We start from the raw sequence: 16479 nt of genomic DNA on the forward strand, positions 1-16479 counted from the left end.
ACTATCACAGGAATTTTGACGACCCCTCCATGGATGCCATCAAGTCTGTAGCTCCTGAGGGCTCATTCCTCACCAGGTAGCCTTTGCTTTGAGAAGGAATGATTACAGGACACAACAAGTTTCAAAGCTATTCATGTGCAGATGTCAGCAAGCTTTGTACCTTGTTAGTGAATGGGAACAAGTACAGTCACTCTGCTAACACAGGATTCAATTACAATTGATACTGGAAATAAAAACAGATGGTACAAGCTTGATTGAGAAATCACATTGCTTGGCAGAAAAGTGCAATATGAGGAGATGGCGAACATAAATTTTAGTAATAAAAATTACTCCTTTAAAAGAGTACTGAAAGACAACTTCATGGAAACTCCCAATACACTCTAGTATGTCTAGGACAATATTTTACATACTGAAAAAAAATATCAACAAAAAGCCCCCAAAGCAAGCATCTTAACTAGTCTGACTGCTTTCCCATTTGATGGCAGGGAACACACATCTGTTGACTATTTTGTAAATCTGCTTTAAGATGTTCATTCAAACTGCTGAAGTTGATTACTTTCAAGGAATGAGCCAGGCTTTATGCACTCTCAAAACAAAAATCTTGGAAAGAAGATACAATGGAAAACATGTTCAGAGACTCCAAAGTCAGCATAGACGAATAGGAACACAATCCTTCAGCTTGTCTTCATCTCTCAGCACTTCACTCCCAATATAAGTGCCCTGCTAGAAACGCTGCTGTTCGGCAGGGAAGACGTAATCCCCGCTGGAATTTCCAGTATTCCCACGTTCCTGACCGCAGAGCGATCAGCTGTGAGAGCGGGGCCCCAGCAGAACAGAGAGGGGCTGGGCGTGCCCTGCCCTCTCTGCAGCCCTGGGGGACTCGGGGGCAGAGGCTGGAAGGGCGGCACAGTCGTCAGGGCGGCACGGCCGGCAGGCACAGCTGGAAGGGCGGCACAGGCTGACAGGGCGGCACGGCTGACAGGCACAGCTGGAAGGGCGGCACAGGCTGACAGGGCGGCACGGCTGACAGGCACAGCTGGAAGGGCGGCACAGGCTGACAGGGCGGCACGGCTGACAGGCACAGCTGGAAGGGCGGCACAGGCTGACAGGGCGGCACAGGCTGACAGGCACAGCTGGAAGGGCGGCACAGGCTGACAGGGCGGCACAGGCTGGAAGGGCGGCACAGCTGGAAGGGCGGCACAGCTGGAAGGGCGGCACAGCTGGAAGGGCGGCACAGGCTGACAGGGCGGCACGGCTGGAAGGGCGGCACGGCTGGAAGGGCGGCACGGCTGGAAGGGCGGCACGGCTGGCAGGCACAGCTGGAAGGGCGGCACAGGCTGACAGGGACGCTCCCAGCCAGCCCCACCCCGCTCGGTCCGGCACACGGACACTGATGCTTAAATGAGCTTTACAAAATAAAAACCGTTGTCACAATGGAAAAGCGAGTAAATACTACAAAGCTGACAAACGGCCAATTTTCCTCTGCTTGGGATTTTCCAAGACTCTTGTTTATATCTGCACGCTAAAGCTTTCCGTTTAACACACTGATTAAGCCAAGCCAATGCAAACCTGTGTATGGGCCTTAACCATTCCTGTTTTGATGAGCTGGACAAAACAGTGAATAGCAGATATGCATCACACGATTATTTTTAATAAATCTGACCTTGAACTTTACAAAAGGAGGACGACACAATAAAAAATTAATTGCCTAAAAAAGGCAACTAAAAAAAAAATAGGTCCTTCCATTCAGCATCTCCATGGACCAGGTTCCTCTGCAGCACAGCAGACATTAGCCATTCCAAGGAGACAGATCCTAAAAAGATTGGGTTATGTAAATTAATGTGTCCAAGCCACATGCTGCAGTGAAAAGGAAAATTTCAAGCAAAAAGTAATTAAGTTGAATATATTTATTCAACCACTACAACATGAGAAATCTTTGCCCTTGTGTGTTTAGTCTTCCAAAAGTCATCTAATTTGGAGGGTTTTGTTTAAAAAAAGTTTGAATTTTTACAAACTGGGATGTTGGGCTGCTTTCATGACACATCCATCAAACACTTACTTCAGTTGTTCAATGATGTCTCAGAAACACCCCAGATAAGATATTTCTCCCAGACAACAATTTAGTTTCACCATCCCACTGATTTTGCCTTTTTCTCCTATAACACAGCGAACTTGGCTCTAAACCCAGAGCCGCTCTGGTCCCCAGAGCTTCCTTCCACCATGCTCTACAAAGCTACCTCCCACAGAGAAAAAGGCAAAGGATATAAAATCCCTAGGATGCAGTCAAAGGGAAGTAACAGTGCAAGCATCTTCTTCATATGGGATGTGTATTATTTTGAGAAAAAAGTTACATGCACAGAAGTCTTAATTAAGAATTTTAATACAGAGCTTTATTTGGATGAAGCCAACAACAGAAGTACTTTCTCTGCAAAGACAATCACAAGCCTGTATATAAGCCTAAGACACAGGAAAAGAAGACATTGTCCTTCTCTGTGTGTTAAAGGTCAGTCATAGTTGGGCCAGCAGAGCAACAAAGAGAACTATCAACAGATGATGATTCAGGGTGAGAAATATATGTTTGACTTCTTTGGGCAGTCCAGTAAAGCCAGTAATTTATTTTTTAAGCTAATTCTTTTCATGAACCTAAGTCTTTCCTCAGTAGCTTTGAAAGTCCACTCTCTAATGTATTGATATAAAAGAAGAGCACAGTAATAGTTGATTGACAGGCAACTTAAAGGAAGGGAAGAAGAGAAAAAATATAAACCATATTTACCAACTGTGGAGTAGTAACTGCTTTTCCCTTGGTATTCTCAGCCAGAAAATGCTGCTGGACTGTCATTACCCATCCTTATTATTGCTAATATTATTTCTCACATTACTAAATAACAACCTCACATTTATTATGTACACTACTAAAATACCTATTGTAAGAAGCACAAACTGAAGTACCTAAGTTTAGTTCCAGGAAAACCCATTTTCCATCTGTTCTCTTCAGTTTCAAGCCATTTAATTCTAAACACTTGGGACTAAATGAGTCTACGTTTTATTTTTAACACTCACATACAATATTTCCAGTAGGTAAATTCTTGGTATACTGTGATAATTGAGTTCTTCATTTCAGATGCCATTGTGTCAGACACTTTTTCCATTTCCTTTAAAAAGTAAGCAGCATGATGGTGTTTGATAACCACTCCCTGAAGCTGCTGCTTGAATTAGAAACAACAAAATTTATTTAAAGGTAAATGCCATCTGTCCTTTACCAGGCTGTTCTCTGAGATGAGAAAACAGTAGATATAGGAAAAGGCTTTTCCAAACAATGTCCATCTCTTCTAGAGATGCAGGAGTACTCTTACAAAAGGGAGGAACAGCACAAAGCAGACAGAGACCTTGTCCCACACTTCTACTCTGGTAAATACAGCTGGACAGCTCTATCTTTAAAAAATAGTTGGAGAATCACCAGGTAGCACCAGAGTAAGAATGCCCTTGTTTTTATTCCCACGTAAATGCTCAATTTTAGAATTGTCTTATGCAGCCCCTAAAAATAAGCATCAAAAAGAATAGCAAAATTATTATATATATTTTTGCCCTGTTTCTCCAAATGTTCTTCCTCTCTGAATCTTAGAAGGGCTTTCAGATGTTCAAGGCTTCTCTGTATTTGTGGGAAAATTTGACACCACAAACTGGGACAATGCAGAGGCAAAAGAGGCTCTTCTGTAACAGGACTGCCACTGCCCAGGGGCTTGGGAGCATCAGCAGGACACAGGATGGCACCTGAGACTGAAAGCAGTAACACATGTCAGAGATGGCACATTAAAAGAAGAAATGGTTGTAGCTTTACCTCATGTTAAGTGCACCTGACTGTAGTTTTAACTCCATTATAATCCTAGTGGCAATAAAGCTACTGAAGCTTGACCAGCATTGTTGGTTAAAAAAATTCTAGAGATTTATCTGTCAAAGATACAAAAATAATTCCATGGCTTCGCCTCTCATAAGTAAATTGCCGGGCTGCCCTCAAACAGCAAAATTAAGATAAAATTACAGTCTTGTTTCATTAAGCAACACTAAACACTACTACTTCCTGCCCTTTTAGCAAAACCAGAGTGCCTCATGCTAATAGTTCTCATTGCTGAAAGAAAGAGCAAAGCAGCTGGGCAAAATAATAACTTAAGAAACATACACAAACACACACTGTTCCCTGAGGTCCCTCACAAGCCTACACAGGCCCGTGATCCTGGGCACCCACCCTAGTTCCTATAAATATGAAAGAAGAATATGTCTTTTAATACCTTGTGTAAAGTACATTTCATTCAATCAACACTTTCTCAAAGGACAATCCCACAAGGTACAGAAATTTCAAAATTTCTACATGGCACAACTGTTTTACTTGCAAACTCTTTCTTTACACTAACTACCAAATCTACTTTGCTCAAAATAGTTAAGACCTTGGGTCAAGGAGACAGTGGCATTAGCACTCAACAGAAAATGTGCTTCTCTACACTAAAATAGCTACTTAAGCAAGAATGTGGAAATGATTTATCTTGCAATGTTTGAAGTTGGATCTTCACCTCAGCTATGTCATGACTGCACAATCAGTCAGACTGTTACACTTTCATACAAAGAAAAGGATATTCAACTTTTCACTATGAGTATCCAACAAGTAATATTACCTTTCAGAAAAGAAAAAAAAAAGCATAAATATTATCTCCTGGAAACATTCACATTTATAATATTGGACTTAAGAGACCTTCAGTGTTCTGGTCCTCACATATAAATCTGTTTAACAGTAAAAAGGTAATGCAATTTCACTGAAAACTGTTGGATTTAAATAAAGCTGTATTTGTAATCATAAATATTGCAGCACTGTATTAGTCTGAGATGATCAGAAAAATATCAAACTGAAAACTTACACGAAAGCTTATTAATAAAGCTTTGTAAATAAAATCCATTTTGAGGCAAGAAAACAGCCAGGTGAGTTTGATTTGGAATGCAGTGACACTATTTATGCATTCATTATACTTGAACAGATAAACAACCCATAGACAATTTTAAAAGTAGAAAACTAAAGAAAGATTTCCAACTATGCACACACAATACTGACAATGCTTATGCATTCAACTAAGAAGTTCCAGGATGAGACCCCACAGAACAACCAAATGGTCTTCTAGAGATATGAGTCCAACAAGATCACACAATTACTCACCTGTGAGACTGATTTATTTTTAATCAATACATTTTTCAGAGACCTTATTACCTTCAGAAATCCTCCTTCTTAAGAAATCAATTAAACTGCTAATGTGAAAAGTAAGTAGTTGTCCTAACTACAGACACAAGTGCTTCTACTGGAATTCAGGAAGCTGCCAACTTCCAGAGAATCTGGCTCCACAATGTGCTTTGCCTCTATAACTTACACCAGTGTAGCACCTAAATAAAGATGCTACTCTTAAAGAATTAGAAAGTTCATGTTGCTGACATTTTTAGACATTCTTGAGCAAGAAAACCAGAAATAATTGCAAAGAGTAATTGAGGAATTAGGGAATTTTAGCCAAAAGCCAGTTAATTTTCTCCTCCTCTTGACCTGTCAAAGCTGTGCATGTCCTCAGAAACAATGAAATTCAGACAGCCTTTCGTTGTCCAACATGTCAGGGTTCCCATCATTAATCAGAAAAGTAGCAGCACAGTAATTAAGCCAGAATGATCATCACCATATTCCTAACCTGTGCATACAGAAGGCTGGGTACCATCCATTCTGCACTTGAATGGCAGCATTTTTGAGAACTCACAGTATCCCTTATTTAAATAATATAAATATGAAGAGAGGTTTATACATTATAAATGGGTACAATAAAGGTTTCTCCTTGTCAGAACTGAAAAATCTGTGCATATATCGAGCAGCAATACTCAACTTTCAAAAGGTCAACTGCAAATGAAGCTCTGCCACTGCTTCACTTTCACATGAATTTAGCAAAAAGACAGTGGACAGTGTAATCAGTTAGAAAGGACAGGCATTATAACTGAAATAATTATTTCCTAGCATACTATACACAATTACATATGTTTACATCACTTACAGTGATGTCACGTATAAATTAAATTATTCATGTTTATGTTTGGGAGACACAATCTAAACCCATAAATACGGCTTTTAAAGTGAGTGCATCAGAGAAAGTCCAACCAGCGGGACAGAGGGAGCTGAATGCACGGGCCAGAGGCAACGCCACTCTGAAGGCACAAGAAAACATGCCAGCAGACTTGACCTCCTGACCTGATGTTCTAGATAGAGCACAACAAAAGAACGTGAACAATCAGCAATTAAACTGATGGAAAAACATGTTAATGATCAATTTTAATCAAGTTTGTCAGAGAAGAACACCAGCCCTGTCCTATTGAGTGCCCTCAGGCACACCTGTGCCAGAAAAAGTATTTTCACAAACTGCAAAGAATGGGATGAATTGTATGATTTACATGAAAAATAAGCCTTTGCTGGACAGAGTGAGCAGCCAAGGACTGCAGAAGGCAGACTGGTTTCTTTCAGTAACAGTGCCACCTTGGAGCATTCAAAATGCAGCCCTAGAACACAAGACCACTGATAGTGCAAAATCCTAAATAAAATCCCTCACACCATTACTCCTTTCATCACAAAAAAGATGGAATAAAAAATACCATTTTCTACCAAGCTTATCTACAATACTCTTAGACTCTGCACTAGTCAGCAAGACAGTTCTTATGACAGACTGGAAAGTGTATACATGATTGTATGTGATGGACAGCTTTAGCTTACGACAAAATTCTAAAGCAAAACAGTAATAATTTTCCTGTGTTCAGCCTACAGTATGTGAAGATTATTCCCATTTACTTTAAAATAGGTAACTCCTCAACTTAAACTAAGGTAATTTGGTTCAGCTCAAAATAACTGTGGAAGTTTTATTAAAATGGTTGAAAAATTACATTTTAGGTGCCATTGATGTCATTTTCATTCAGTGAGAAAAGGCTGTACAACTACTCAGTCATTATAGTTACACTTCTCAAAACTATTGTTCAGTATTTCGCTGAAGTTTGAGAGTGGTGCATTTATGCAACACTACCAATTAAACATGAAAATCGAACTAATTGAAAAATTAAATTTGGTAGTAATTTACATACAGATGCTTAGAAAAGTCAAATGTTTACTAGAATGAAATATCCTGCTAAAACTCTCCATTGTAAATTTTAAAAATAAATAAATAAAAGTGGGCTTGGAAGGGCAATAGAAGGAGCAAGGGACATCCTACTGGGACTTTCCTATATGTAACCATACAATTTGTTTATACTGCAGCTCATTCAATTAAATAGCCTTCAAAAGGAGGAGATGTCTGATGGATTATTGCATTATAACTGGATAATTTGCAGAACTAGCTCCTCTATAGGAATATGGAACTTCCAACATCAGATAAACTGCCTATTGTATCTGGTCACATTACTTGCCCACGGCAATGCAATTTCTGATGCTTCAATAGGAGTTGTAAAGAGTTTGGTCCATCTTCATTACCTTTAATATTCTTTCAACTGATCTCCACTAAAATGAATAGTGTTTAGTTTGTCTTCTAAAATGTTATCCCAAAACCTTTCAAGACCTTTTTGTCAGTACATTGTGATTACAAAGCTGAGCACATTTTCATCAACCACAGTTGACACTGTCAGATGCTTTCTGTGCACACGAAAATAAATACATACAGTGTTTATTCAGAAAGGCCTGCCCTCTTCTTAGAAGAGTGCTAATGAAAAATGCATTGTCTTAACTATCACAAAAAGCAAAAAAGGCATAAGCTTTTTCTTTGGAAATCTCTGGTACTCTCAATAATGACTGAGTTTCAAGAGGAATGTATCCATTATGTCACAGGGTACAACTGCTGCTTATTTTCAAGAAAATCTACCTAAATTCATGCAGGTGATATAAATTTCTGACAAACTCTAGTTGGCCCTATTCCTTCAGTATGGCAGAGTACGTGCCCCCTGCCCTGCCAAGTGGGGCAAAACCAAACTATGCATGTAAAGGCCAATTATAACAGCTCTTTACCACAACAGCAGCAAGACATCCCCATTGGAAGTAAATACCAATCCAGAAGAAAGAATATCTTTACACAGATAAAAGAAAATAGCACATAGGGACAAGGAGCCTGATGAAACGAGAATGGGGGGGAAAAACAGAACATGTAGTTGGATACAGAAACTGCTCAGGCAAGGAGTGCAGGGACAGAAATAATAACATTAGGGCAGAAGAAGGATACACATAAGATGATGGAAATAGTAAATAAGAACCGAGAGAGGCAAAGACTTGTAGAACGGGGAGATCTGAATGAGACGACTGTGATATTTGCTTAGTGAGTTAAGTGCACTAAGAAAAGCAGGACTGGAACAAGGTAGGAGGAACAAGGGTCAAGGCCAAGATAACATGAGTCCATCTTCTAGAGTTACTGCCTCCTAGTCCACACAAAAGATGAATGTTCCCAAGTACACCATTACTAAGTTATCAGCATCTACCCATGAAAAAACTCATAAAGATGTTTCACAGATTTCACAGAATATTCTGAGTTGGAAGGGACCCACAAGGAGCACTGAGCTCAACTCTCAAATGAATGGTCTATTCAGGGATCAAACCCCCAACCTCAGCATAATCAGCACCGTGCTCTCACCAGCTGAGCTGATCTCAGGGTTTTCCCCACTGCTCCTGTTCCATGGAGCTCAAATGCCAATGGTCCTGGTCATCCGAGGGCTTCAGACACACTTGCTGAACTAGAAGATGATCATCAACACAAAGTCCACCTTGGGGTATTTTGCCTATATTTTCTCAGATTGCTATCTTAAAAAAATACAAAAAGGAAAAAATATATACAGAAAAACTGTACAAGTACATCAAGATTACACTCGAAGCCATACATTTGCCCTGAGGTTAGTTACTAAATATTTTCTGAAAAAAATCTTAAGTTCAGTAACTGTCAGTAAGACTGACATATGTGAATATGAGCAAAAAGTTCCATAAAAATCAATAATCACAGTGTTCAACAATAACGTAGCCTTACATGTCAAAGAAGATAATATTCTCTACCACTTTAGAGGAACATTAGTCCAGTAGCTAGCCTTTAAAAAATATAACATCTTTCTATTGCAACATCCCAGAAAAACAGGGATTTTCACAGACATTTTTACTGCATTTACATTATATATGTTTGACAAAGTAAGTACACACAGAGTATGCACAAAGACTTTTAAAAGCATGAAAAAGTATATCTGTAAGCATAAACCAACAAAGACTTACTGTTTATAGAAGCCAGAAAAGTTGAAGATGGAAATAGTGAGTTTGTCCAAACAACACCCACTGATAAAACCCAAGGTCTGTGATGAAATCAAGTCTAACAAACAAAAGAAGCATAGGGCAGAGAAAGGCCTACTGCAAGTATGTCAGAAAAATGCTGACCTCTGTTAAAAGCCATTACTTAAAACTAAATCTACAATAGTTGTCTGAAAATCATGAAACTTCCCATTATAACCGACAACTATCAGCACATGGAAATCCAGGATTCACTGCAACATCATTTAGCATTGCTACCCTGATCCAGAGAAACAGCCAGACCAGCCCCACCAAAGATGACCCAAATTACATTGCCACAATATCCAGCTTTGATTAAGCTTTGAAAAACATCTGGGATACAAAACTTATGTTCCTGCTGTCATCCATTCGCTGTATACATTTTAATCCCCATCCTTTTTAATAATTTTTTGCTTTCTGTTATAAAAAAAACCAATCTAGCTTAACCAGTCAAGACAATCTTTTGCAACAACTGAGCCTGTGACCAGAACAACAGCTGAGAGCAATGCCTGAAACAGCCTAATGCTGTTAGGACTTATCAACACACTGATAAGATAATGCTCTGTGCCTGCCTTTCTCCACCAGAACCATTTCAAGTCAAAGTCTGAACCAAAATCAGAAGTTGCATTCTCCCTGCTTTGCTCTGCATGAGCTCTGAACAAGAACAGCATCAAGTCAGGCCATTTAAGCTGGCTTTGAGGGAGAAGAGGGGAAAACATTTACCCTGTCCCAAATCATGTAAATTAGCATCAGTCAGATATTTCCTTGTTGTAAGCTTCTACAGTTAACAAGAAATGAAAGAAAGTTAATAAAACATAAACCATCAAAAATATATATTAAAGATTTTATATAACATTTTATATTGTATATAATATAAATATTAAAATTTATTTCACAATGCTTTCACTAGCTTTTCTTCTTAATCTAAAAAAAAGACTAAGACTTATGGAAAATGCCTGCAAGTTAACGCAGACTCAAGGGCCCAAGTTAGGCATCTAAAATGTTTAAGTGCTTAACACTGCATCATGATGGGATTCCCAGCCCATTTGTTCCATGAAACAATGCACTTTCAGACACACCATTGTACTACTTCCTAGAGACACATACTGTTTCTTCAGCATACCTGTCACTGCCATTTGGCACAGACCACCAATTAAACGGAGAATCACAGAACTGTTGATGTTGGAAAGGAGCTCTTGACTTCATCTTGTCTAAACCTCCAGCTCCCACTACAGCAGCCTGTCCTGGACCATGTGCAGTTGGGCTTTAAATATCTCCACAGACAGAAACTTCATGACTTCTCTGTCAACTTATTCCTGTGATTGGCAACCCCCTCAGTAAAAGTTTTCTTATGCTCAGATGGTATTTCGTGTGTTTTAATTAGTGCCCATTGCCTCTTGTCCTGTCAGTGGGTACTACTGCAACAAGTCTGACTCCCTCACCTTCATTCTTTCTCCTTACGTACTGGAGAAACTGATGAAGAATTGATCTCACATTAATGAGGTTGCCCTGAGCTTTATTTTGTCCAGGATGAACACTCAAAGCTTTCTCTCAGCCTCTCCTACTATGGGAGAGAATCCAGGTGCTTAACCTCTGTGGCACTTCTGGACTCACTGCAGTCAGTCTGCCTGTCCCATGTCCTGGGGAGCCCAATATGAGGCCTCACCCGTGCTGAGGGAATTAGGAGGACACTTTGCTCGACCACAGTAATGGTTCCCCCAATGTATCCCAGGATACTGTTTGCCTTTTATGTCACAGGGGACACATTGCTGGTTCTTGGACAGCTTGTTGTGCACCAGGACCCCAGTGGCCCTCTCAGGAAAGGTACTTTCCAACCAGTTGGCCCCCAGCATGTCCTGATGCACATGGTTATTCCTGCCCAGATGCAGGACTGAGCATTTGACTTTGCTGAACTTCATGACATTGCCATCAGCCCACTTCAGCCTGCTAAACTCCAAGCATGGCAGGTTTTGTTTTATTAAGGCACATTAAGGCAAATAAGTAGAATTTGCTGGTTTACCATAGCAGAAACTGCATAGCATATAATCTTCATTAAGAATTTACCTCACTCCTTGGCACACTTTTTCCCCTGGAAAATCAGTGTTTCCGCTTTCCATCCCTCAGAGGATTTGACATGAAGTTGCAAAAATAAAAGGCTCTAGTATTAAATTAGTCATCTCCCAGCATATAAAGTAATCTTTATGAGTAAGCCTTTTCATTTATAGAAAAGAACAATTTAATCTTTCTAAGCAACTACTACACCTTTTTATTTTCACCTATTAAAGTCACTTCTCACTGTCCACTAGATCCATTTCTATGATATCAGTAGATTGTTTTCCTGGAATAGGTTTGAAAGGCTTATTATATGGTAACTGCTGTCTCATTCTTTTAGTTTACACATCTCTGAACTAACACGCATACTCTTAAACTTCTCTTTCATTTTTCCTTTTGATGAAACATATTCTTTGAGAGGGGCGCTCTCCATAAAAATACCTGTTTCAGGTACTCACTCAGGATGTGGCCTTATGGGAATAGTATTTATCATCACTGAGGAAATGACCTGCTCTTCAAAAAAACATGTAGTCAGGTCCTTGGCTAAAAATAAATAAAATCATTATTTGGTCATAGAGAACCAGTTCTATATACATGACTTCTTAAAAGAGGAACAAATCTCTGTTCATTACCTTGACTGCACACTTCAGAGTTTACTCTACAAGAGAGCACAATTCACATCAACATTGCTGAAACCTTGAGAAAGTTCTAAACTAGGAGCTAGTGCCATTCTCTAAGAATGACAGATTCTCTACGGTTAAAGGAAATTGCTGAGCATTGCAATTCAAAAGCTCTGCTGAAGTTGGATAGAGCAACAGTGTCTTCCCACTAGGAAACAGCCACATTTATGTGCTTTCTGCAAAATGCTTTGCTTTTGTGCACAAGCCACCAAGAAATCCAGGCCTTCCTAGATTTCACAAAGTGCGTTGCAAGCCCACAACGTACTGCAAAAGTAAGTGGAAAATCAGTAACACAGAGACTTGTGATTTTTCCAGATTCCAAATTATAAGTAGCTACAAGTAATTTTGAATGCCTCACTGCTGTGTATCCCAAAATCAAATCAGACTATTACAAACTACCTTAGGAAACCAGAAAGCCCTTTACCAGTCATCTGGGCAAAGTTGACTTTCCTTCTTTTCCCAACTCCTAGCAGGATCTATACTGAGAAAAGTCTGTGTTATTTCTGGATTTTGCAAACTGACAAACCACAATACATTTTCTAATCTTTTGATTTTGTTCACTGATGGGAGAAGGGGGATCCTCGATTTTATTTGTGTCCTTTCTGGTGGAGAAATAATAAAAAACCCCAGCTCTTTGAGAAGCTTGTGTCAGCTTCATTGTCAAGACAAAGGTCACTGCATTCCTATTCACCATGACCTACAACTGTACCCATTTAAAGACTTCATTAGGCTATATTAGAGGGACCTCTTTCTCAGAGATTTTAATTTAGCTTCATTGTGAGAAAAACAAAACATGCAAGCATCAGAATATGGTGTTAAAAATGTAAAAAATAATGATTTCAGCAGTCTTATTCCCTTTGCCATCCACTCTTAGGATAGTATGCATGAAGTACGATTTAGAACCACATAAAACAAAACATGAAACTACTTTTACTCCAAAGTGCCTCTTGACTCCAAAATAATCAAATTTAGTCTATCTGCACAGAAATTATTACCTTCTCTCAAAGAATCCAAGTTCCAAGAGCTCAAGATGAGTAATTAGTTTAACTCTCATGTCCCCAGATAAATATTAAATTACTATTACAGAAGCAAACCTGGAAAGAAGTTTTAATTAAGAATGCTCAGGAAGTAAACATTTAAATCACCTACACATTGCACAAAAACTTAACTGCACTAAGATCATCAAGTGCACATGTTTAGTTCCAGGGTTTGATGGACCAAATTCATGAACATGATACAATCTGACCCAGCTTTCACAAAATTCCTTAAGCTAAAGAGGTTGAATAGTTTTAGTGACACATCTCAATTGATTACCATTGAATAATCCTTTGGGGTTTTCCAGCCCTCTGGACAAACCCAAGGTAGCAGCATTTTGGCACAGATCTCTACATTTCATTTTCACAAAGTGAATCAATACTTGGAAACAGCAGGCTTTCCAAAAAGCCTAAGTGTTCTAAGGAATGGAGCTTGCTGCACTGTCTGTCACACTTGCAAATGCTTGGCCACAGCCCAGCTGCAAAAGGCAGGACATGTGCTCTCTGCCAAGACTGTGGGATTGCCCCCTGCCCCTGCAGACACCATGGGCCAGGAGCTTCTACAGGCAAAGGGGTTTCCACCAACCTGACTGAACTCCAAGCAGAGAGCCAACACAATATAAACATCTCGGCAGCTGAAGAAGGTAATCCTTACTGGTCTCATTTGCCGGTATTACCAAGCAGCTTCCAGCACATTTTTCATTCTAAAGATCATTTTGTTTAAGAGATAAGAAGATCCACTGACATATTTTACCCACCAGAATTTAAAGCACTTCAGCAAAATATGCAAGATGTTTTATTACACATCAAGTTGCCACTCACCAAGCTGCATATGGATTTCTTAGTAAATTCTACTCTAAACAGGTCTCAGCTTGGTTTTATTCCCACTTATCTCAGAATGTAACAGCACCCAAAAACATGCCACCTGAGAGGTATTTCCACTCCTCCAGAAAAAAAATGTATTCAGAACATTTGAGCAGATTGAACTGTCCTACCCAGCACTGACATAACACATTTTAAGGTAAGAACAGCGTATATTAAAATAATCAAAGAAATATATTCTTAAATTAGTTCTTAATCCTTTCTTCATTTTGAGTCTGGCTATATAACATTTTATCAAATTTCAGACCAGGTCACCAAGTACATAGGGCAGCTTTCTAGTGTAGCATCCCACCACTACTTAGGACAGCCTTAGGTTTAAAATTACCAAATTCACTGGACTGGAAATTAAATAAAAGCAAAATATTGAGAAGCATCAATATGAAAACATAGTAGTATGCTATATATAAAAATTTACATTACTATAAAATTAAGAATGAAGTATAATAAGTTAAAAAAAGAGCCTGTTTAATCCTCAATTCCCTGAAAGTACATTACAACAGACTGATGAGATGATGACAGAGAACTTTTTCCAAGCAACACTGCCTTGCTCTTTATAAACCAGAGATCTTACACCAAGGAATTCAACTACAATCAGTGTCACAGAGATGACACTTTAGCACCTATTCCTCCAGGTCACAGGTATCAAAAGAAAACTGGGCATCCAAAAGGAAATGTTTATCTATAAATCCCACAATATTAGAATATCAGTATATGGGTATGGGAAAATAAATAAATTTATTTTCCTTTCTAATGTATGAGAAAGCAAACAACACTGAAATAAATCTGGAGTTTAACTACCAGTGAAAATGGTGACACAAGAAACAAGTTTGAAAGGGTGTAGACAACAAAGGGTATAATAGTTGCTAATTTGGTAGGCAGAGTATAGATCCTGTGTTCTGAATACTGTGAACAATACTAAACCATTATTTCCCTAAGTCTTTGTACAACCAAAAACCGCACAAAAATAATTTGAGAAAAATATTAAAAGTGAAGACACTGCAGTTCATATAAGCAGTGAGAAAACAGATTCCAGTCTGAGAATATGCAACACATGCACCCATGCACAGCACACTGGAAAAAAGACTGCCAATGAACATACAAAATCCTTGTTAACAGCCTGATCCATTATCACAGTGGGGTCATGTTTGGAGATAGAGCTACCAAATTTTCAAATCTCTGAACATAAAAGCATTTTCAAAAAACACTTATTGTCAGGGTTCAAGAACAGTGATTCCACAGGGACCATTCACCAATCTAGTCTAAAGTCCCAGCTTGAGGGGAGATTATTCTGATCTGTTTTTGAAGGAGCATGGGATGAAAATACCAGTGGAAAAGGAAAGTTTTCTTCCTTAATCTAATTTTAGGAAATACATGAGCAATGTTGCAGAAGTTTTCCAGAAAAAGATAGTGCACAGAGCGTGAGACAGACAGAGCCTGGAAAATTACAGCTCAAACGTTTAAAGCTGGTAATCAGCAGGGGCTGTAAGCAGTATCTTTCATTTTGAAGTGATCTGATTCCCTTCAACACACATTAGAACACAGAGTTGGTAACTTCCACACTGTCACGTGTATCTTCTTGGGTATAACAAACATTTCCAGTCACTATGGCAACTTCCCATGAACGAGGCTGATTTCGAGTTGGTGGGGAAAAACAGCAGCATCATTCAAACAAATACACTGTTATCAAACATACTACACTGGGAGTGGGGAAGGGCCAAACAACTGAAACAAGAAACGCCCAATAGAAGACACTGAATTATTCCAGTATCTTCTCATGATATCTCCATGAGGCATCATGCAGTTTTTCTTCATCAGTAGTCCATAAACCTGAAATTGCAATCACCCTTCACACCATACTGCTTTCACTTTAAATTCTCCTTTCATTTCAGTTTCTTACTCTAACATTTAAGCCACACGTCTGTGTCCAATTTAAGCAATCCAGGAACTACAACAAATTTTACTTAGCTCTTGTAGATCATCTGCAGGCAGGGCAGACGTGCATTCAGTGGCTTGGGACACAGAGGTGCATTCATAATTCAAGGCAGCAGAACACACTTGCTCCAAAGCAAAAACACATTATGTGAGCTACGTAAGAGAAAGTGTAACAGTTCATGTACAATTTTCTATCATCACATGTATCAATTCCTCTTTACACTCCTGTTTGTGGTAGGACCCAGGCTATCAATCCACTCCCATAATTCCTTTAAAAACAATAAGAACAGACCATGAAATAAAGTGGCAAAAAGATTCAAGAGTCATTTTGCTTTCCCTTTTCCATCTCTCACTGCCACTTCCCTAAATAACACTTTAATTCATGTGGGTTAACTACTTTTTATAGTAGTTTTTTAATATGTAGCACATAAAGTCATAGACTGATTTCTGTGCAATTTTAACATAACCTTCATTATTTAAACAAAAATTGAACTCTGTAATAAAGTATGAAAATTTTTAGTTTTGCTCTATTTAGAAACATTTTTGACTGACTCCT

Source organism: Pithys albifrons, chromosome 10, assembly GCF_047495875.1.
Source record: "Pithys albifrons albifrons isolate INPA30051 chromosome 10, PitAlb_v1, whole genome shotgun sequence".
Classification (NCBI taxonomy): domain Eukaryota; kingdom Metazoa; phylum Chordata; class Aves; order Passeriformes; family Thamnophilidae; genus Pithys; species Pithys albifrons.